This window comes from Amblyraja radiata, chromosome 14 (genome assembly GCF_010909765.2).
Source record: "Amblyraja radiata isolate CabotCenter1 chromosome 14, sAmbRad1.1.pri, whole genome shotgun sequence".
Lineage (NCBI taxonomy): Eukaryota > Metazoa > Chordata > Chondrichthyes > Rajiformes > Rajidae > Amblyraja > Amblyraja radiata.
The window spans coordinates 59,619,914-59,644,607 of NC_045969.1; the positions used below are offsets into that span (position 1 = coordinate 59,619,914).

Genomic DNA, 24,694 nt, shown 5'->3' on the forward strand with positions numbered 1-24,694 from the left:
AATCATATATAATTATATTATATAAAATAATATAATTAATATAATTAAAAAACATTTTTTTTAATGAAACTGCTGCAGAGGTCCTCTTGAACCAGCCTAATTAATGGGTGAGTGCAGTTCCTGTGGGTTCCCCCGTTTACTGAACCCCACTGACTGCCAGTGTGCAAAGTGGGGGTCACGGCCATAGGGCAAAGTCAGCATGGATTTATGAAAGGTAAATCATGTCTGACGAATCTTATAGAATTTTTCGAGGATGTAACTAGTAGAGTGGATAAGGGAGAACCAGTGGATGTGTTATATCTGGACTTTCAGAAGACAAGGTCCCACATAAGAGATTAGTATACAAACTTAAAGCACACGGTATTGGGGGTTCAGTATTGATGTGGATAGAGAACTGGTTGGCAGAGAGGAAGCAAAGATTAGGAGTAAACGGGTCCTTTTCACAATGGCAGGCAGTGACTAGTGGGGTACCGCAAGGCTCAGTGCTGGGACCCCAGCTATTTACAATATATATTAATGATTTGGACGAGGGAATTGAATGCAACATCTCCAAGTTTTCTGTGCTGCGGTTTCCGAGAGTACGCCGCCCCAACGGCCGTCATTTTTGGCCACCTCGCTCAGAGCCCCCCTCCGTCGAGGTAAAGGAACTGCTTGGAGGTAGTGATCATAATATGATTAGTTTTAATCTGCAATTTGAGAAGGAGAAAGTTAAATCGAAAGTGTCAGTGATGCAGCTGAACAATGGGGACTATGAAGGCATGAGTGAGGAGCTGGCCAAGGTAGACTGGAAAGGGATACTAGCAAGAATGACGGTGGAACAGCAATGGCAGGAATTTCTGGGCAAAATCATGAAGACGCAGGATCATTTCATTCCAAAAAGGAAGAAAGATTCTAAGGGGAGTAGGAGGCAACCGTGGCTGACAAGAGAAGTTAGGGACAGAATAAAACTAAAAGAAAAGATGTATAACACAGCAAAGAGTAGCTGGAACCCAGAGGATTGGGAAACTTCCATAACCATATAACCATATAACAATTACAGCACGGAAACAGGCCATCTCGACCCTTCTAGTCCGTGCCGAACACATAATCTCCCCTAGTCCCATATACCTGCGCTCAGACCATAACCCTCCATTCCTTTCCCATCCATATAACTATCCAATTTATTTTTAAATGATAAAAACGAACCTGCCTCCACCACCTTCACTGGAAGCTCATTCCACACAGCTACCACTCTCTGAGTAAAGAAGTTCCCCCTCATGTTACCCCTAAACTTCAGTCCCTTAATTCTCAAGTCATGTCCCCTTGTTTGAATCTTCCCTACTCTCAGTGGGAAAAGCTTTTCCACGTCAACTCTGTCTATCCCTCTCATCATTTAAAAAACCTCTATCAAGTCCCCCCTTAACCTTCTGCGCTCCAAAGAATAAAGCCCTAACTTGTTCAACCTTTCTCTGTAACTTAGTTGCTGAAACCCAGGCAACATTCTAGTAAATCTCCTCTGTACTCTCTCTATTTTGTTGACATCCTTCCTATAATTAGGCGACCAAAATTGTACACCATACTCCATAGGACACCAGAAGGAAACAAAACGGGCAATAAGGGCTAAAAAGATGAAGTACGAGGGGAAGCTGGCCAGGAATTTAAAGAACAGTAAAAGCTTCTTTAGATATGTTAAGGGAAAAAGAGAAGCAAAGTCAAATGTGGGTCCCTTGAAGGCAGACACGGGTGAAATTATTATGGGGAACAAGGAAATGGCAGAAGGGTTGAACAGGTACTTTAGATCTGCCTTCACTAAGGAAGACACAAACAATCTCCAAGATGTACTGGATAACAGAGGTTGTAAAGGGGTTGAGGAACTGAAAGAAATCTCAATGGGGTTAGGTTAGGTTAGGTAAGGCCTGGGTGTCCTTGTACATCGGTCACTGAAAATTAGAGTGCAGGTACAACAGGCAGTGAAGTAAGCTAATGGAATGTTGGCCTTCATAACAAGAGGATTTCAGTATAGGAGTAGAGAGGTTCTTCTGCATAGAAACATAGAAAATAGGTGCAGGAGTAGGCCATTCGGCCCTTCGAGCCTGCACCGCCATTCAATATGATCATGGCTGATCATCCAACTCAGTATCCTGTACCTGCCTTCTCTCCATACCCCCTGATCCCTTTAGCCACAAGGGCCACATCTAACTCCCTCTTAAATATAGCCAATGAACTGGCCTCAACTACCTTCTGTGGCAGAGAAATCCAGAGATTCACCACTCTTTGTGTGAAAAATGTTTTCCTCATCTCGGTCCTAAAAGATTTCCCCCTTATCCTTAAACTGTGACCCCTTGTTCTGGACTTCCCCAACATCGGGAACAATCTTCCTGCATCTAGCCTGTCCAACCCCTTAAGAATTTTGTAAGTTTTGAGGAAATATTATATAAATAGAACCCATTGGATAGTGACTTTTATATAAGCTAGGTAATTTGCAAAAGAAAAACAAGGTTTTCCTGAACTGAAATAAAGTGCAAACAGACAGATACACACAGGCAAAGATGAATCAAAACATGGAGGCCTGAACCTGAACCTGCTTAGCTTAGGTTCATTGCTAAGGCACTGGAGGAAATTGTATTTGATATGACTTTGTGTTGAAGAATAGATAACTGAAAAGGGGCCTCTTCTTAGGCCAGAGGTCAGTTGTTCTTTCCTTTGTGGACATTCTTGAACTGTGAGGTTTGAGCTGAGTGTGAGATAATAGGCCCTGTAGTTAGCCTTGGCTATGTTGAATTAGGATGGATGCGAGGGGAGTAGTTGTAAAATACCTTGTAGAGAGATTGGAAATACAGCTTCCAGAGATAGCAGGAAAAGGGGAGGCTGTAAGTTAAGCTGTATGAAGTATGTAAGATAAGTGAATGAAGCTGTATCCTGGAACCAAACACTAATTAATTAAATTGACAGATTTACGACCCATGTATGCTTGATTGGGATGTGAAGGGTTTTGAACTTAGAAACTGTAATTCAGCAAACTTATATAATTAATGTTTTAAAGACATAGGTAAAAGTATTTAAAACTGTGAAATTAAAGTGAAACAATTTATGAAATGTATTGTCTTAGTTTGAATGTAAACATTACTTATAGAAATTGTTTAGATTTATAGAAATATCTTTCTTCTTGCTATAGGAAGTGTGTATGACTTGTGTGATCATTGTGTTATATACGCATCTTGTATTTTGAGGAGTGGTCTTTCATAAGAGCCTACTGGGTTTTGCTGTGTTGAAAAAGATAATAATTCTAAAACAAAGTTATACCACAGGCAAACAAAGGCTGAAATGAGACCAGGGAAGGGGGATCATGTGACTGATGTTGTAAATCACCAGAAGGGCTCAGATGATTGGTTACTAGCTTGTCATACCCTCTGTATCTGAAATGACTAATACCTATATAAATGCCATGAGTTTGTATCAAAGTTACTCCTCTCTGGACCCGCCCCAGAGCATCAGCTCTGTGTTGGAAGGTTCAAGAGACTAGTCTCAGCTGAATAAATAATTGATTTTAACAGCAACAAGTGTTTGAGTCAAGTTGACTTTAGATTGACAGAACTCAGTTTAACAGTTTCTATAAGATCCCCCCTCAATCTTCTAAATTCTAGCGAGTACAAACCGAGTCTATCCAGCCTTTCTTCATATGAAAGTCCTGACATCCCAGGAATCAGTCTGGTGAACCTTCTCTGTACTCCCTCTACAGCAAGAATGTCTTTCCTCAGATTAGGAGACCAAAACTGTACGCAATACTCCAGGTGTGGTCTCACCAAGACCCTGTACAACTGTAGTAGAACCTCCCTGCTCTTATACTCAAATCCTTTTGCTATGAATGCAAACATACCATTCGCTTTCTTCACTGCCTGCTACACCTGCATGCCTGCAGTTGTATAGGGCTCTGGTAAGACCACATCTGGAGTATTGCGTACAGTTTTGGTCTCCTAATTTGAGGAAGGACATCCTTGTGATTGAGGCAGTGCAGCGTAGGTGCACAAGATTGATCTCTGGGATGGTGGGACTGTCATACGAGGAAAGATTGAAAAGACTGGGCTTGTATTCACTGGAGTTTAGAAGAATGAGGTGGGATCTTTTAGAAACTTATAAAAGAACTGGACAAGCCAGATGTAGGAAAAATGTTCCTAATGTTGGGTGAGTCCAGAACCAGGGGCCACATTCTTAGAATAAAGGGGAGGCCATTTAAGACTGAGGTGGAAAAAAAACCTTTTCACCCAGAGTTGTGAATTTGTGGAATTGAAAATGATGTGGAGGCCAAATCACTGGATGTATTTAAGAGAGAGTTAGGTAGAGCTCTAGGGGCTAGTGGAATCAAGGGATATGGGGAGAAGGCAGGCACAGGTTATTGATTGGGGACGATCAACCATGATCGCAATGAATGGCGGTGTTGGCTCGAAGGGCCGAATGGCCTCCTCCTGCACCTATTTTCTATGTTTCCGTCCCTTGCTGTGTCTGTCTTTCGCTCTCTCCTTCACTCCCTATCTCACTGTGTCGCTCTGTGTTTCGCTGGAGTAACTCAGCAGGTCAGGCAGCATCTCTGGAGAGAAGGAATAGGTGATGTTTTGGGTCGAAACCCTTCTTCGGACCCTCCATAGATCCAGCCTGACCTGCTGAGTTCACGAGCACTTTGCTCTTAAAATAAATTTGTGGTCTGCTGAAGAAACAACACGATAGACCACTCTGGAAGTGCCAGTTTTGCTGTACACTTCATACTGTACAACATATCATAATACACCCCGAGTGATTTAATGGGGTTAGTTTTTTTTAAAATCTGTTGTCCAGAATTAATCGGGTACCCACCCTATGTACCTTATATCAGATTTAAATCGGAATGCCGATTTTTTTGTTTTCCTATAAGCCAATTTTTTGTGCCCGATTATTTGGCGGCCAATCAACCACTGTCATGTGGTCATCTTGGACCTGAACGAACACAAGGAATTCATTTGTGTCGTGAGTGGTGCAGTGGTAATGTAGTAGGAGTGAGTGATGACAAAGCAAACCAGTTAATGAGTTTAAAAATATATATTTTTAAGCACAAAAATAGTGAAGCTCATACCAGATGCAAAAAAATCAATGAAACAGCTGAAAAAAAGCAATAGAAATGTAGTGTATATGTCACTGAAAAAGGACGAAGCAAAAACAGGTCGTGTTTTTAGAACTGTACATAATATTGAACACAAAGGTAGGGCATACACAGATATATCTTCTGATATTGAACTGCAAGAAAAAAATGGCATCGACTTAGGGTACGTTCTACACTCTCGTAAGTCATGTGCAGATATGTTTCTCACCACATAGGGAACCAGGGCTCGAAATTAGCGGTGGCCCGGTTGCTAATGGCAACCTACAGTTCCGCCGGGCAACCTGAAAGCTATGCCATTTTGCCCGGCTTGGCAAGCACCCGGGACTGTAGACAATGCTGGAGAAAATCAACGGTGAGGCAGCATCTATGGAGCGAAGGAATAGGCGACGTTTAGGGTCGAGACCCTTCTTCAGACTGATGTCGGGAGGGGGGGGGGGGTCTGGAAAAAGAAAGGAAGAGGCGGAGACAGTAGGCTGTGGGAGAGCTGGGAATGGGAGGGGAAGGAAGGAGAAAGCAAGGACTACCTTTGAAATTGGAGAAGCCAATGTTCATATCGGTGGGGTGTAAACTACCCAAGCGAGATATGAGGTGCTGTTCCTCCAAATTGTGGTGGACCTCACTCTGGCCATTGAGGAGGCCCATGATAGAAAGGTCAGATTCAGAATCGGAGGGGGAGTAGAAGTGCTGAGCCACCGGGAGATCAGGTTGGTTAATGCGAACTGAGGAGTTGTGCGAAGCGTTCGCCAAGCCTGCGTTTGGTCTCACCGAGGTTGATCATACGCTGAATAATCCAACCAGAAATTTTTGGAAGTGGAAAGAAATAATAGAAATTGCATTAATTGCAAATTGTGTGTTTTGTTTTTATTGGTTCTGTGTATGACTGTAGGCAACATAATTTTGTTCAGACCGAAAGGTCTGAATGACAATAAAGGAATCTAATTCTAATTCTAATGTAAAAAGAGATGAGATACTGTATTGTAATTTTTCTGCATGTCATTGTGGTATGTCTGATTGATGAATATGTTTAGTTTGTGACTTTATTTGAAGCAGAAATAATCGCACGTGTCATCTAAGCCGTCTTAAATGACCACCTAAACTATCATTTGGCAACCTACAAAGCTGCTTAGGTTGCCCGGCTGGCAACAGGGAAAAAAAGTTAAGAGAGAGCCCTGGGAACCAGATGCAAAAGAGTAGCGGAAAATATAATTTCAAAACAATCTAAAATGTCTATTATGATTGATGAATCTACTACTATTAATGGGAAAACTGTTCTAGTAGTCTGCTTGAGAGCAGCAGTTGGTGAATATTCCCAACCTATATCATTCTATTTTGACTTAGAATATATGAAACTTGGTGAAGAAGGGTTTCGGCCCGAAACGTTGCCTATTTCCATCGCTCCATAGATGCTGCTGCACCCGCTGAGTTTCTCCAGTATTTTTGTGTACCTGAAACTTGGTGCAAATGCAAAATCTATATATATATGATGGGCTTCTAAGGTGCTTACAAGGAGGCGGTTTTTCAATACAGTACCTAAAAGAAAATGGGATATCACATGTAACTGATGGTGCATCATTAATGTTAGGATGAAATGCAGAGGTTGCAAAACTATTTCTTGATGATTTCCCTAATGCAACTGTTTGGCACTGTGCCAGTCACAGGCTTGAACTCAATGTAGGTGATGCTAGAAGTGAAGTTGCAGGTTTGAATCATTTTCAGATATTTTGTGATAAATTGTATTCCTTATATCATAGGTCTCCTAAGAATCAGGATGAGTTAACTGCATGCGCTGAGGCTCTTCACTGTCAACTGTTGAAAATTGGTCGTGCTTTCAATGTGAGATGGGTTGCTTTGTCTTAAGGAACTGTAAAGGCAATGTGGCAGTCTTATAAAGCTGGGAGCATTTTGGAAAAGCAAGCTGTGATGCTTCAAGATCTAGTGCAGAGAGAGCAAAGTACGAGGGGCTGAAAAAAATATTAGAATCATCAGCTTTCGTAAATAATTTGGGCTCGTTGATGGTGCAATAAACTATATTATACAATAAACTATATTATAAATACACAATAAACAAGTTATGCATTCTTGTACTCTTACAATGGTATAACCGCCCATAAAAAAATTCCCCCCCTCCTTCCCAACCTCAGCCTCACGGACCTGAGTACCCCTAGTTCCTAAAACCCATTTCCCTCACTGGAAACCACACATCTCCATATTCAGTGATAGTTTCTTCCCAGCTGTTATCAAGCAACTGAACCACCCTACCAACAACTGGAGAGCAATCCTGAGCGACTATCAAGCAATTCAAAAGAGAGTTAGATAGAGCTCTTGGGGCTAACGGAATCAAGGGGTATGGGGAGAAGGCAGGAACAGGGTGCTGATTCTGGATGATCAGCCATGATCACATTGAATGGCAGTGCTGGCTCGAAGGACCGAATGGCCTTTACCAGCACGGAAATCGCTATCAAAATATGGAGGAGACTGGGGGATACCATTTTTGGCAGCCGCGCGCGCATGCGCACACTCACACACGCGAGGCTTCGGAGGCTCAATCCAGCGCTAAATGCAGCTCAACTCTGCCTGTCTCGCCGGGTTAACCTACAGCCCTGCCTGGACTGACGGGACACCAGCGCTGCTTCTCCGCGCTGGCCATATTTCCCGCAAGCCCAGGCAGGTTAACCTGGCGGGACAGGCACAGCTGAGCTGGGTTTAGCGGTGCTTCTCTGCGCTGGCTGTGGGCCTGGGGGTACAGCTCGCATCTGACTCCTGACCTCTCTGGCCACCCATGGGGGGGGAGGGGGGCACTCGGGTGGGGACGGGACAGCGCGGGAGACCTGGCCGGGATCTATCCTGGCTGCGGATGAGGCGCAGGTCTGTGCCACGTCTCCCTCTTCCAATTACCGCGCTCTATCCTCAGTCCCACCCACTCCTCCCTCCTCCAATGATCGCGCTGAATCATCATGTCCCGCCCCATTGCCTGCTGCCCGAAGTCCCTCTTGTCCAATCAGCGCCCTCGATCAGCAGTCCCACCCCCACTGTCCATATAACCATATAACAATTACAGCACGGAAACAGGCCATCTCGGCCCTACAAGTCCGAGCCGAACAATTATTTTCCCTTAGTCCCACCTGCCTGCACTCATACCATAACCCTCCATTCCCTTCTCATCCATATGCCTATCCAATTTATTTTTAAATGATACCATCGAACCTGCCTCCACCACTTCCACTGGAAGCTCATTCCACACCGCTACCACTCTCTGAGTAAAGAAGTTCCCCCTCATGTTACCCCTAAACTTCTGTCCCTTAATTCTGAAGTCATGTCCTCTTGTTTGAATCTTCCCTATTCTCAAAGGGAAAAGCTTGTCCACATCAACTCTGTCTATCCCTCTCATCATTTTAAAGACCTCTATCAAGTCCCCCCTTAACCTTCTGCGCTCCAGAGAATAAAGACCTAACTTATTCAACCTTTCTCTGTAACTTAGTTGTTGAAACCCAGGCAACATTCTAGTAAATCTCCTCTGTACCCTCTCTATTTTGTTGACATCCTTCCTATAATTGGGCGACCAAAATTGTACACCATACTCCAGATTTGGTCTCACCAATGCCCTGTACAATTTTAACATTCCATCCCAGCTTCTATACTCAATGCTCTGATTTATAAAGGCTAGCATACCAAAAGCTTTCTTTACCACCCTATCTACATGAGATTCCACCTTCAAGGTACTATGCACGGTCGCAGGAAGCGGAGATTTCACCGGGTTTTAAAATCCGGATTACAAAAAATGGGGGGGGGGGGGGGGGGATGTCCACCACCTCTCAAAATAGAGGGGGGCCACCCCTGGTTTTCTGCCCCTGCCCATTACCATGTATCTACACACTGTAAATGGCTCAATTGTAATCATGTATTGTCTTTCCGCTGACTGGTTAGCAAGCAACAAAAGCTTTTCACTTTACATGACAATAAACTGAACTAAGGTTAAGTAACATAGACTTCCTTCAAGATATCAGTAGTAACATCTGCAAGAACCCCCTGCATTCAGGACTTTCTCCAAGGGAAATACAGAGGAAATGTCACAGCAACTGGAGTTATATGGATGGGAAAGGAATGGAGGGTTATGGTCTGAGGGCAGGTATATGGGACTAGGGGAGATTATGTGTTCGGCACGGACTAGAAGGGTCGAGATGGCCTGTTTCCGTGCTGTAATTGTTATATGGTTATATGGTTAACTATCAACTATCCGAGCAAGAAGCCAGACTGACGTCACTTTACCTGCCGCACCACAGAGGTACATTCAATCAGGTTTTCAATCTTTAGTTTTAGAGATACAGCGCGGAAACAGACTGTTTGGCCCACCGAGTCCTCGCTGACCAGTGATCCCCGCACACTAGCGGACAATTTACAATCCTACATACACACGGGACAACTTACAATTTTACCAAGCAAATTAGCCAACAAAGCTGTACGTCTTTAGAGTGTGAGAGGAAACCAGAGCACAGAGAAAACCCACACGGAAATGGGGAAAATGTACAAACTCATAGACAGCACCGATAGTGAGGTTCAAACCTCCCTCCTACATTCTGACTCATTGTTACCCATTATTCATCCAACAATGGTGGTGTCACAGGTACATGGATAGGATAGAGGGATATGGGCCAAATGCAGGCAGATGGTACTAGTGTAGATGGAACATGTTGGTCAGCGGAGGCAAGTTGGGCCAGAGGGCCTTTTTCTACACAGTATGGCTCTAATAAATGTGAACGGAAACATTGTAATGTGAGGTTACTCATAATAACTTTCGCCTCATCAACGGTGAAGAACACCAAGACTCAAGCACCTGCAACCACCCACACCCAGAAAGGAACTTACCAGCAGAAGCGAACAGGATGGAAATCACCAGATGTTTGAAGTACATTATTCTGAAATAGAAGTAACAACTGGTTAGAATGGAGGAGAGCAAGTATTTAAAGTCAACCTGAATGATCACAAAAGCTTAAAAAGAGTTAATTTCCCTAGACACTTCGTCCGAGCACATTATCGCACACGCATGCAAGCCGTCTTAAATGACTACCTAAACTGTCATTTGGCAACCTAAAAAGCTGCCTAGGTTGCCCGGCTGGCATTAGAGAAAAAAAAGTTAAGTGAGAGCCTTGCTGTTGGTTAAGACAACTACTCATAAATATCAAAGATAGACACAAAGTGCTGGAGTAACTCAGCTTCTGTTGAGAAAAGGAGTACGTGGCATTTCGGGTCGAAAGCCTTCTTCAGCAGTTCTGACTTCCCTACCATCGAGGGGATCTATCGCAGTCACTGCCTCAAAAAGGCTGGCAGCATCAAGGACCCACACCATCCTGGCCACACACTCATCTCCCTGCTACCTTCAGGTAGAAGGTACAGGAGCCTGAAGACTGCAACATCCAGGTTCAGAAACAGCTTTTTCACCACAACCATCAGGCTATTGAACTCAACTCAAACAAAACTTTGAACATTAATAGGCCACTATCTGTTTTATTTATTCATGCATGTATATATTTATATAATGGTATATGGACACACTGATCTGTTCTGTATTCCTGCCTTCTATATTCTGTTGTGCTGAAGCAAAGCAAGAATTTCATTGCCCTATCTGGGAATAACAATAAACTCTCTTGAATCATGAATAATTCCTTCCACCACCTAAAACAAAGGTTTAAAAACTCTTACAAAAGATAAATAATGCTTGATGCAACTCAGCAATAAATGGAAACAAAGGCAATTAAATTTCTGGTGGCAGTGGGGTCTTCAACCTGAAATATTGGCCCCTTGTTCTCTCCCCACCCATGCTGCCCGACCTGCTGAGTTCCCAACATTTTCTGCTGATATTTTAGGTTTCCAGCATCCACGGTGTTTATTTAGGCCTAATATCCCTCAACGCCTTGCCTATACTTTATTACTATGCTACAATGAGCAAATACACTTAGTAGACAGACCTGCAATATTAACATAACAGATATAACAAATATATATTTACAACTGGAATTATAATTACAAAACATTGACACGGAATACGTACATTTATGCAAAGTCACCCCAGCATCGGCAGATCTGCCCTAAACCTTTTCAGTCTGGCTCCACTTTGAGATGAGGAAGTTAAAATTGATACATAATCAGGTCCGGCCCAATCGGATGCCAGATTGTCGGCAGCGTCACTAGTTGCGAGGCAGAGGCGAGTTCTACAGGTTGCAAAACGTTCTCCTCCTGCTGCAGATTGCGCATGGAATTTACCAGTACCGCTATTGCGCCTGCGCTCACCCGGCACAGGGTGCGCTCACCCACTACTGCGCCTGCGGTGCCGGCACTCCCCCTCCCCTTCATAACCTTCAATCCAATCCAGCCTTTGTGGACCGTCCACAGGGAACATCTTTATGTCGGAGTGTTTATATCATTTTAATAATATTTTTCATTTGTAAAATGTTTCTGTTGATATACTTTTTAGATTATTCGTTTATTAAATTTTGAGTTGATCGGTCAGAATAATCAAAACAGTACACTGAGGGATACATATTGATAAATGTTGCTTTATTTTTAATACACTAATGTCTACAAGATAAGCACTGGCCAGTTCCAATTGCACTGCACTCTGCATGAAACATATCCGGTTTTCGTGCAGTCAATGCGTATCTGAAACTTAAAACACAATGACTTGAATATTCAAATATGTGAGGCTGGTAAGTTGGTGGAATTTATCAAAAAGTTTGTCATGAATCACATGCATTAATGTCAATGTCTCCGTTGATTTTAGGTGTTGCAAAGGGTTTAGGTTACAGTGACTTTGTCTGGCCAAAGTCGTGAAATGGAAACAGAAAGTCAGAAACGAAACTTAGTGGTGTTTCTCCACAAACGAAACTTAGGGAAATTCTTCGCGGTGGGTGTGGTACAATTTGGATCAGCAGGATCTTGATCGTTTGGGCAGGGGGGCTGAGGAATGGTTGATGGAATACAGTGAAATGTGAGGTGTTGATAAAAGGACATAGTTTAGCAATGTTACAACATTTTGAGATTTAAAAATTAAATCTGCAATTTATCCCATCAGATAAACCATAAAAATAAGTTTAATTTGACACCTAATTCACTTTCATATCTTCAGTATTTAAAAAATTATGGCCATTTTCATACTCGGAAATTAGCATCTTGTTCCATATTGCTTTTCCATTGAATTAACTCAAAAGCTGTGATCGAGGACAGTCAAAAGCCCGTAACTTTCTTAAAAATTAAGAGAACTGAATGAAATTTTTAGTTATTATAGATTGAAGCATTCGGAAACAAATATGAAACAATCTTACTTGGATGACCTGAAATTCAAGCATATAATTAGTTAGTTACCTAATTGTAGCTAATTACAAAATTGACCGTTGTGACAGAAATAGTAATACACACCCAGACTGCTTTGAAAATTCAAAAATGTGATATTCTCAAGATCATAACTTTAATATTATTGTATTATACGTTGTAAGTCAGTTATAGATAGGTAAATAATTCACAATTTCTAGCAAAAGACCAAGTCTTTATCGTTTCTTGGTCCTCCAAAATATTCCAAATGGAATTTAAACTGGAGGTGGTGAAGGGAGGGCTTAAGCCAGAAAGGTTTATTGGGAAGAAAGAGCTACTTTAAATTTAGTTGCATCTGGTTGGGTAACTATAGTTGGGTGGAGATTATTCCATGCTTTATTTGTGCGGGGGAAGAAGAAATTGTTGTATACATCTGTCTTTGTAGCTTGGATCACAAATTGGATCGAATGCTCTCGTCTGCCCCTAATTGGTTTGGCTTTGGTGTAGGTCTTGTAGTCTATGTCGAGCTGACCATTTAACATTTTGTAAAAACAGGTCAAACGGTGAGCTTCACGTCTGTCTTGGAGAGGGTTCCACCCCAGAGAATTCAGAAGTTTGGTGACACTCGCTTCTCTCTCATAGGTGTTAGTAACAAACCGAGCTGCCTGTCTTTGGACACGTTCGATGGAAGAAATGTTTTTATTTGTGTATGGGTCCCATGCTGCAACTGTGTAGTCCAAATGATGGAGAAGATCAGTTGCTAGCTGATACATTGGCATATCAAAATCAGTAGCATCATCATATTCCTCAGATTGCAACCAGTAGGCAACTGTACACCTTGTTTTTCCTCAACTTTTCAATTTTGGCATTGTAAACTACAAGTCTTTGCTCTTCAAACCACGCATGACATGTCTTTCTGCCCACAACTTTCCCATTAAGAATGTCCTGTAGATCATCACATTTGGAGTAGTCCAAATTCGGATAATCTCTGCGAATGCTGTTTAAATCGGTCTCTTTCAATTTTTTTCCTCGTTTTTTCCTCTCTTTTGTATCCCGAGCATGATCCTTGCCTTTCCGTCGCTTGATGATTTCTGCTCGCAATTGCTTCTGTTTTTTATTCCGTCTGTTCCTCTGCACTCTCCGCCATGTCACTGCCTTACACAGCACCTCCTCCCTACGATACTCCTCGTGATTATCAAGGGAATTGACTGTTCTATTCTTGCAGGCCCGCATCCTACAGACAAATAACACATGGTGGCATTGGGAGATTTCTGTTTCGATGAGCTAATCATCCCCATTATCTCTTCCGCATCAATGTTGTGTGATCTTGCTGATGCAGTCTCCTCCCTCAGTTTCTCAGTTACATCAAGTTCAAAGTATAGGGAGGTTTCACGGCGATGAACTGCAGGTAAGCACTTACCATTGTTTCCAGCGTAGCGGGCCCATTAAAACCCACCGCAATTGTCAATTGTTGCGCTGTAAATAATTATGGAAATCGGGATAAGCGTGAGAGACATTTAGCCTACTTCAGAATTCCAAAAGTGAGGAGAAATGACAGTAGATAGAAGCGAGAGCTGAAGGGACAACAACAGCCAGAGTGCTTAGCGAACATTGGCCATTTGCTCACTGCATGTCATCAACAGTAAGTCATTATTTGTGTTTTTTCTTGATTCCTTTGGCATCTAAAAAGTTTCAGAAGTGATAAATCTGTCTGTAAATTTTTTAAATCGCCCATGGTTCTCAAGTGGGTTTTTACATACAAAATGAAAACGCATCTGAAGAAAAATTTACAGCCAGATTTATCACTTCTGAGACTTTTTAGATGCCAATGGAATCAAGAAAAAACACAAATAATGCCTTACGATGAAATGCAGTGAGCAAACGCGATAATTACCAAAATTTTCAATTCCGATATCTGCACATCCAATGTTCGCCAAGCACTTTAGCTGCTGTTGTCCCTTCAGCTCTCACTTCCCTTTACCTTAATTTTGCTTCACTTCTGGAATTCTGAAGTTGGGTACATGTCTCTCACCCTTACCCCGACTTCCACAATTTTTTACAGCGCAAAAATTAAACATTTTGGCGTTTTTTAAATGGTAGGAAAGTACGCGTTTCTTGCATTAATATCATATACCGGAAGTGACGGATGTCCTCCAGATGGATTGAGCGGCTCCGTGCGACAAGCCCTATGACCCAGTGACCTTACGTGCAACCCCCCTATTTACTATATTACCTCTCCAACATAGTGATGACAGCTTGAAGACAGCTCCTCATCTTTGAACTGAACTGTGGATGTAATGGTAGCTCCCAAAGTCTTGTCAATGTGGCATCAAGATGTACCTCCTCACCGAAGAAATCTTCCCTTGCTAATATCAAGTTGGATTATCTGTGGCTTCCTTTAGAGCAGCAATCACCCCTTTAACCACTTTGATGCCACCAACATGGTTGATCTGATTCTGGCTTGAAGTGTAGAAGCGCTTCATCCAAGGCCCAGTCAGATATTTGCCAAGTAAGTCTAATATCTGAAGTTCTACTTTTGCATCAGCCTGGGTGAAGTCATGGAGGATGGCGCTTTTCAACCGCCCACAGAATGTTCCGCTATTTAGCAGGGCAACAAAGTCATCATAATATTCTATGAGCTTGCCACTAATATGAAACAGTATGTGCAATCTGTTGCCACGGTATCGTGGGAGGACAACTCGAGGGATGTTCCTGTCATCCAAAAATGCGACAAATCCTTTTGGGTCCCCTTTTCCATTCTTGTACCGAAGTTTGCTCATCTGCAGTATGGCATTTACTGCTAGACAGTCTTTCCCAAACAAGAATTTTCCTCCGGATTGTTTCTGCATTTTGAGGGCTGAGCGAACTGATGTTGCAATGGAATCAAGACAATGCAAGTGGCAGTAGAGCTCATTCAAAGATTTACCCCACTCGCTACTCACAATCCTAATAGCAGCATGATTAGCTGCACACCTGTCACTCATTGTGTTTGAAATGTTGGCGATTATCTTTTGCCTGGTATCTTGAAAATCTGCTTGCTCATTGAAATTAGTGTAAGTTTTACACAAATTGTCAACTGTTTCGCAAATATGTTGTGCATAGTCCTCAGCAGTTCCACCAGCCAATTCATCGACTGCTACAGAAAGACATTTGTCTGTGGTGGTGATGTGTACACTGTTAATGTAGGTCTCTTCCTGGGTGGTTGCATCAAAACCCACAGTCAAATCCTTTGTTGCAAGGAGCATCTCTGCTGTTGGCAACTCAGCAATAGCTCCCAATTCTCGGGCCATAACTTCAACTGCACTGCGTCGAGGAACATGATCCAGATTAAGTCCACTCCGCTTGTAGAACTGGCTTATCAGGATTGGAACGTTTGCTGTGGGAGTTTTATTTACAATACAGTCAAACACATGCATGCTTGTTGTTGAGGAGTAAGTTTTCTGGTCCACCTTTGACTTGACAATACTGGCAGCCTGCAGAGTTTTGATTGTTTCTTTGTGGACAAGATTGTCAAATTCGAGGCGTCTCACATCCTCTTCCATGTCCTTTAAATTTTCATGAACTTTTCTGTACTGGTGAATTGAAACAGTTTTCCTCTTTTTCTTACTGTCATGAAACATCAGCAATTGTCTGTGTGCTTTTTTAAATCTTAAAAGCTCTGCCTTGGTTTCAGCAAGCTCTCGTGCAAACGTTTTCCCACGCAATTTGGTTTTGAGTGCCTGAATCTTTCTGTCCTTTGGTATTGCTTTCTCTTTAAGGCTTGATTAACTACATGTTTGGGAGTTTTCAACTGTGTGCCTAAGTTCACTGATCTTTGTGTGATACTTTATTGTAAGAGCAGCCCTGGATTCAGACAGAAAATTTAGTATTTTCTTCAATTTCTGTTTCCTTGGTGAAAGACTTAGAAATTCTCTGCTACATCTTGTTGAAACACCAGATGTCGATGACATTGGTTCAGGTGAGGCAGCAGCTGTCGTTGGCGTTGCTAGATTCAGTGGAGGATGCAGACTATGACTGTCATCGCCCATGTCCTCAGTGTCTTGAAATATGGGCACTTGGCTTTCAGCTGATGTCAAGGATTCAGGATCTTGAGCACCAGGCGGTGGAATGTCATCTAAAGAAATGTGTTGACTGCCTTCTGGAAGTTTAAAAGTTTCATCACAAATTTTCATAAATGCTCCAAGTTCCTTGGGATTGGTGAGTTTTTTTAAACTTAAGCAAAGTTAACGAGAGCCTTCACTCTTAACTCAACAGCACCAAATGAATAACCTTCTGCATCTGACAAAGAGAAATGTGAACTCAGCGATTTCTCTGTTTCAGACACACTTTTTCCAAACGAGGTATACAAGTACAAGATGTGTCCATTTTTAAGATCCCTCTTAGACTCTGGCATGACAGAGAAATTCACTTCAAGTTGAACTCTAGCTATGCCTGACTGGGCTTTTGGGCATTATTCAACCTCTCCCTGGACAAGTCCGTGGTCCCTGCCTGCTTCAAAAAATCCATCACTGTACCGGTACCAAAAAATGCCTCCCCATCCTGTCTGAATGACTACCGTCCGGTGGCCCTTACCTCGGTAGTCATGAAATGTTTTGGGAGGCTGGTGAAGAATCACATCTGCGCCTTCCTCCCTCGGAACATGGACCCGTTGCAGTTCACATACCGTCCGAACAGATCCACGGATGATGCGGTCTCCCAGGTCTTGCACACCGCTCTCTCCCATCTGGACAGCCAGAAGGGGGGCTACGTGAGGATGCTGTTCATAGACTAGAGTTCAGCCTTCAACACGATAGTCCCCACCAGACTGGCCGGGAAGCTAATGGAATTGGGGCTCAACACCTCCCTGTGTGCCTGGGTCCTGGACTTTCTCACCGCTAGGCCCCAGGTAGTCAAGATGGGAGGGAATACATCAAAGTCCCTCACCCTGAGCACAGGATCGCCCCAGGGTTGCGTCCTCAGCCCCCTATTGTATTCCCTGTACACACATGACTGTGTGGCTAGGTTCAGCTCCAACTCAATAATTAAGTTTGCTGATGACACTGTGGTGGTGGGCCTGATCTCAGACAACGACGAGAAGGCCTACCGGGAGGAGGTGGCTGATCTAGCACTCTGGTGCCAGGACAACAGCCTCCTCTTGAACATCAAAAAAACGAAGGAGCTGATCATGGACTTTAGGAGGGCACATCATCCGAGGACGTACACTCCATTGAGGATAAATGGGGATCCTGTGGATAGGGTGAACTGTTTTAAATATCTGGGAGTCCACATCTCCGAGGATATGACATGGGCATCACACGCCTCAGCACTCGTGAGTAAGGCAAGGCAGCGCCTTTACCACCTCAGGCAATTGAGGAAATTCAGAGTGTCTCCGAGGATCCTCCAGTGCTTCTACGCAGCGGCGGTGGAAAGCATCTTGTCCGGAAATATTACCATCTGGTTTGGGAATTGCTCTGCCAAGGACAAGAAGGCTCTGCAGAGAGTAGTGCGTTCGGCCGAACGCACTATGGGAACTTCACTCGCCCCCCTGCAGGAACTATAAAACAGGAGGTGCAACTCCAGAGCAAATAAAATCATGGGAGACCCTTTCCACCCCTGCAACCGACTGTTCCAGCTGCTACGGTCAGGCAAACGCCTCCGTTGCCATGCGGTGAGAACGGAGAGGTTGAGAAGGAGTTTCTTCCCAGAGGCCATTCGGACTGTAAACGCCTATCTCACCAGGGACTAACTCTACTGAACGTTTTTCCTTCCATTATTTATTATGTAAAATAATATGTGTGTTATGATTGTGTTTATAATTTGTTTGGTTGTTTGTCTTTTGCACAAAAGTCCGCGAGCATTGCCATTTTCATTTCACTGCACATCTCATATGTGTATGTGACAAATAAACTTGACTTGACTTGACTTGGATTGACAATTTTGCATTTCTTCTTCGGAGACATCTGTTTAAATTGTAAATTAAAAAAAACACTGAACAGCGTTAACAGAAACAAGTTATTATTTGCAGTTTTTGAAAAAAATGATAAAGTTAAACGCTAAAACAAATAGTAAATACCCAACAAGAAATTCATATTCATCAGTTTCATCTAAATTTAATTACTAGATCTAAACATCTATCCATTTCTTAAGGTTAACATTTTTAAATAGTCTAAGTGTCCAAATAACATTCACACAAGAATTCACAATATAACGTGATTTTTAAATCTCATTGTCATGAATTTATAGGCCAAATGGAAGGAATTTAATGTTTAATTCCCGTAAATTAATGGGCATTTAAATCATCTTGCGAGGGGGTTTTTGTGGAACGCGATCGATTGGAACGTTGCGGTTGCGGTGAATTTGAACCCCATATCGGCAGGAAAAACAGATGGTGGCTCTTGGAACAACATCATCGATGCACTTACTTATGTAGCCTGTGACAGACTGTGTAATCGTTGATGCTGCCTTCTGCTGCTTCCTCAAACATCTGCCAGTCAGTTTTGTCAAAGCAGTCCTGCAAGACCTCATCAGCTTCATTGTTCCATTTGTAAATGTCCCTGGAAACTTTTTTTCTGTTTTAGTTTCTGCCTGTATGCAGGCAGCAGTAGGGTGGAACAGTGGTCTGGCTTCCCAAAAGCAGGGCGGGGGATGGGCTTGTAGCAGTCTCTGAATGGGGTGTAACAATGGTCTAAGGGTCTGCTCTCCCTGGTGGGAAAAGTGATGTGTTGGTAATATTTTGGAGAACCTTCTTCATGTTGGCTCTGTTGAAGTCTCCCAGAACAATGACCGCAGACTCAGGGTGGGAGTTCTCCAGCTCATTTACAGTCCTATACAGTTGGTCCAGCGCTAGGGATTTATCAGCCTGTGGGGGGATGTAAACAGCTGTAAGGAGGACTGAGTTGAAATCTCTCGGGAGGTAGAACGGTCTAGCTTTAATGGTCAGCAGCTCCTGAACCGGGGAGCAGTGAGTAGTTAAAACGCAGACATCCATGGCCCACAAAGAGTTAACCATGAAGCATACTCCCCCTCCTTTCGACTTGCCTGATTCCTTCGTTCTGTCTTGACGGTAGACGGAAAAACTTCTCCGGAGTTACGGCACAGTCGGGTACGCTGGTCTCCAGCCACGTCTCTGTGAACGCCAGAACACAGCATTTCTTAATGTCCCGATGGTGTTCGATCCGTGCGCGCAACTCGTCCAGTTTATTATCCAGGGATTGCACATGAGCTAGCAGGATGCTGGGCAGAGGAGGTTTGTTGTTTCTTCGCCGACTTCTGCACAGAACGCCGACACGCTTCCCTCTCTTTGCGTTCCTCTGCCGCCGCCGTGCAGGTAAGCAAAGCACCCAGGGGAGGCTGTCGTCAGTGATATCAATAACCAGCTTAAAGTCCCCGTTGTTGCCTTTCTTATCTCCAAAAGTGATTGTCGATCATACTGAATGCGTGAATGAACAGTATGTACAAAAAGAACAAGTAATAAAAAATAAATACACACAAGTTTGCTGAGATGACTCGAAGCTCTCGTCAGTGCAGCCATCTACACGGCGCACACAAAGGTTTTTACATACAAAAAGAAAACACCTCTGAAGCAATATTTACAGCCAGGTTTATCACTTCTGAGACTTTTTAGATACCAAAGGAATCAAGAAAAAACACAAAATAATGCCTTACTGTTGATGAAATGCAGTGAGCAAACGCGATAATTCACAATATTTTCAATTCCGATATCTGCACGGCCAATGTTCGTCAAGAACTGTTGTTGTCCCATCAGCTCTCGCTTCTTTTTACCTTCTTTTCGTTTCACTTTTGGAATTCTGAAGTTGGGTACATGTCTCTCACGCTTACCCCGATTTACACAATTTTATACAGCGCATAAATTCAACATTTTGGCGGTTTTTAACAGGTAGAAAAGTACGTGTTTCGTGCATTAACAACATATACCGGAAGCTGTGATGTCCTCCAGATGGATTGAGCGGCTCCGTGCGTCAAGCCCTATGACCCAGTGACCTTACGTGCAACCCCCCTATAGGAACCTGAGGTGCAACATTTTTACACAAAGGGTGGTGCGTGCATGGAGCAAGCTGCTGGAGGTGGTTGTTGAGGCCAGTTTTATCCCAACATTTAAGAAACCTTTAGACTGATACCCGGATACGACAGCTTTAGTGGGACATGGGCCAAACGCAGGCAGTTGCGATTAGTATAGATGGGACATGTTGGTGGGTGTGAGCAGGTTAGGCCCAAGGGCCTGTTTCCACACTATACAACTCTATGACTCTAATCTAAGTGGAGAAGTGGAATGTAAAGCCGCAGGGAGGGATATAGGTGGATGGTGACAGGAAAGGTGGGAGCGGGCTAGTGGGAGAAAGGGGTGCACACTGGGGGAAGGGAGTAAAGGCACAGGAAATTTAGGGAGAGACCTGGGATCAACTGCATCTGACAGAAACATGAAGGCATAACTGCACAACATAAGAAGGAAACCGAGTGGAAATTCTCGGAACAAACCCCTCAACAGATGAGCCACGGAGAGGTGGTCGGGCCGTGGAAAACTGTGGTAGTTAATAATGATTTACAGATACAAAATGGAGTCCGCTGAAACTAAGACAAGCTTCTATTAAATTGCAAGGCCAGCGAAATGCACCAACCTTTGCCTTTCAGTACATTAACAAAGCTAGCACACCATTGATGTTCTCTTTCCAATAACATAAGCGAGATATCAAGCACAAGTTTCACGAATGTCTCCTCTACAATGTAAACATTGAGAGAGAATTCAGACTAAGATTATGATGTGCGTCATAAGTAGAAAAAACTAAAAGCTTGTTCGGCCGAAATATCCTCTGTCAGAAGACCCTGTCAATCTTCTGTCAATCTTCACATTCGGTCAATCTTAAGGATCTGCCAATCTTAAGAAGCAAGAGACTGTACTAACTTTATAGATAACGTATTGCTGAATCGTCGAATAAAGGGGTATATATACATGTACTGAAGTAATTGTTCCTGGATCGCCTCAGCGCAGAGGGGGAACAAGGAGGGAAGAGACAGAGACTAAGACTTTTGCCTCCATCACAGTGAGGAGGTGCTTGGTGAACTCACTGTGGTGGATGTTAATTTGTATTTATTGTATGTTTTGTTATTTATTATTATTGTGTATGACTACAGGCAGGGAGAGGGAGAGAGAGAGGGGTGAGGAGAGGGAGATGGAGAGGGGGAGGAGAGAGGGGTGGGGTATGGGAGGAGAGAGGGATGGGGGGAGAGAGAGGGGGGGGGAGGGAGGGGGAAGAGTGGAGGGAGGGTAAGAGGGGAGGGGAGAGAGTGGGGAGATAGAGTGGGAGGGGGAGGGGGGAGAGAAGTGGAAGAGTGGGTAGGGAGGGAGGGGTAGAGGGGTAGGGGGAGTGGTGGAAGAGGGGTAGGGGGAAGGGGGCAGAGGGAAGGGATTGGGGTAGAGAGGGAAGGGGGGTGAGGGGGAGAGAGGGATGGGGGTGGGAGGAGGAGGGGGAGGAGAGGGAGAGGGGGAGGAGAGAGGGGTGCGGGAGGGGAGGGGGAGAGAGTTGTGGGGGAGGAGGGAGATGGGGAACCACCTCCAGTTTAAATTCCATTTGGAATATTTTGGAGGACCAAGAAACCAAACCCCCCCCCCCCCAAAACCCTTTAGAAACAGAAACATAGAAAATAGGTGCAGGAGTAGGCCATTCGGCCCTTCGAGCCTGCACCGCCATTCAATATGATCATGGCTGATCATCCAACTCAGTATCCTGTACCTGCCTTCTCTCCATACCCCCTGATCCCTTTAGCCACAAGGGCCACATCTAACTCCCTCTTAAATATAGCCAATGAACTGGCCTCAACTACCTTCTGTGGCAGAGAGTTCCAGAGATTCACCACTTTGTGTGGGACTTCTCTGTATAGTCTGTTATCAACATACTGTGAAGATATTTTTACCACACCCGCCTGGCGAAATAAAGATTACTGCTTGATCACTGATTGTATTTGTGTTTCTGTCTGTTTAAGCATATTTGGGCCATGACGGAACAAAGAAGGACCCAGCAAGGGTGGAGGGGGGACGGAGAACATTGAGGTACCCAGCAGGGGAGGGTGTGGGGTGCCGAGAACAAGGAGAGACCCAGCAGGTGTTGTGGGGGATGAAGGAAGGACTTAGCGAGGATGGGGGGCCGCCAAGCGAACATAGAGGGACATAGTGCGGGGGAATGGCGAGAACAATGAGAGACCAACATGACTCCAATGAGTACTTTTGTAACTGTTAGCATCAGGAACGTGGCGACTCTTTGTGTGCTTTGTGTATTGTATGCAATAACAAAAGCTGGTCTGCACTGTCGCCCTCTCACCCAGGTCTACAAAGGACTGATAGAGAGCATCCTCACCACAGGCATCACGGTGTGGTATGGAAACACCACACAGACAGAGAGGAAGGCTCTGCAAAGAGTCATAAAGACTGCAGAGAGGATCATCAGAACGGAACTCCCCTCCATGGACACAATCTACACACAGCGCTGTCAAAAAAGAGCAGAGAGAATCATCAGAGACACACTACATCCAGCTCACTCCCTGCTCAAACACAAACACTGCACATACAACCTCAGGCACAGACGAGCAGACAGCATCGCCACAAACAGAACACGCTTTTTCAAGAGCTTCTTCCCTGCAACAGTGAGACTCTTGGCCAAAACAAAATGAACTGATGTCCTGATATAGGGTTTGTGCAAGTTACAATGCTCTCACTTTCCCCTTTATATAGGGTTTTAGGCACTTTCTTTTTTTATTTCTAGAGTAGTATATGTTTTTATAGATTATGTGTCTTCTGTGTGTCTTTTTAATTTGACTTGACTTGACTCTCTGAACAACCGCACAAGAGTTCCTATGTGTGTAAGCACAAATGGCAAATAAAGTTTTTGACCTTTGACCTTCACTGCACCAAGTTGCATGTGAAAATAAAAGATTGAATTCATTGACTGCTTGTTCCTCCCAACTCTCTCCTGTGGCATGATCTTTGCAGAGTAATTTATTTTACTTTTGTTGCACTGACGCACTGAAGAGGAATCAGAAACAGAAAGTGTTCAAGGATGCCCATGGCTCCAGTGGCCAGAGTTCGAGCCCGACCTCCACTGACTCCATTCCCAAAATCCACAAACCTGGACTGCCCTGGCAGACCCCTTTGTTCTACCTGCTCCGTCCCACCAGACGCACCTCTGTTCTATTTTGTCCCCCCCCTCCGCCGTTCAGTTCTTTCCGAACTACATCAGAGATTCCTCACAAAGTTCTTTGACTCTTCAATAGCTTCTCACTTCTCAGAAGGTCATGTGATAGGAGCAGAATTAGGTCATTTGGTCCATCAAGCCTGCTCCAGCATTCAATCATGGCTGATCTATCTCTCCCTCCTAACCTCATTCTCTTGCCTTCTCTCCATAACCACACTAATCAAGAATCTATCCATCTCTCCTTAAAAATATCCATTGACTTGGTCTCCACAGCTGCATGTGGCAAAGAATTCCACAGATTTATCACCCTCTGACTAAAGACATTCCTCCTCATCTCCTTCCTAAAGGAACATCCTTTAATTCTGAGGCTATGACCTCTAGTCCTGGACTCTCCCAGTACTAGAAACATCCTCTCCACATCCACTCTATCCAAGCCTTTCACTATTCGGTAAGTTTCAATTAATTCCAGTGAGTACAAGCCCAGTGCCGTTAAACACTCATCATATGGTCTAATTCCTAGACCACCATCATTTCATCTTCACCACAGGTGCCCAGTGTCTTTGTACCTCCATTCTTTGTACTGCCAGGAAGGATTCAGGGCCCACCGATTCTCCCTACAATCAAAAGAACACAAAGTGCTGGAGTATCCCAATACTCCACATGTGGCCTCACCAATGTCTTGTACACAGTCACACATCATGCCTTTGGTCCTTGTTCACTGCTGTATTTGCTACTAGCAATTCTTAAACCAAATGCTTGTGAGCCTAATACAATGCAGTCATTCCACACATTTTACCAGATGTATTGCAATTTCCTGGGTAATATTTTTTTAATGAACAAATATAAAATAAATTCCAAACTTCATACGTTTTCTCACAATTAATGTAATCTGTAGTACAAATCCAAAGCAAGAGTTTATGCAAATTGTTCCCATGATAATGTGATAACACTGATGAATACATTTGTAGACACCCAATCATATCAAACCAGTCGCTAAGTATAGAACTTGAAAGTTATGGAGCTTCATTTTGATGTTCATTATGTGTATAAATCCACCGATATCCTCAAACAATCTGCTATAAATACGTACATTCACATT

At 43.7% G+C, this 24,694-nt stretch overlaps 1 protein-coding gene and 1 long non-coding RNA gene across 2 annotated transcripts in view; both read right to left on the reverse strand.

Annotated features, from left to right (window-relative positions):
- The window catches only part of LOC116980856, a 30,702-nt gene extending 19,436 nt beyond the window's left edge, over nucleotides 1–11,266 (reverse strand). Inside the window, exons 1-2 of the long non-coding RNA XR_004414080.1 lie at nucleotides 11,157–11,266; nucleotides 9,974–10,023 (exon numbers count right to left, since the gene is read on the reverse strand). This is a non-coding gene — a long non-coding RNA (uncharacterized LOC116980856). The remainder of the gene's footprint in view (nucleotides 1–9,973; nucleotides 10,024–11,156) is intronic.
- LOC116980854 (tyrosine-protein phosphatase non-receptor type substrate 1-like) overlaps nucleotides 1–24,694 on the reverse strand; it is a 171,901-nt gene that overhangs the window by 59,007 nt on the left and 88,200 nt on the right. The window lies entirely within an intron of this gene.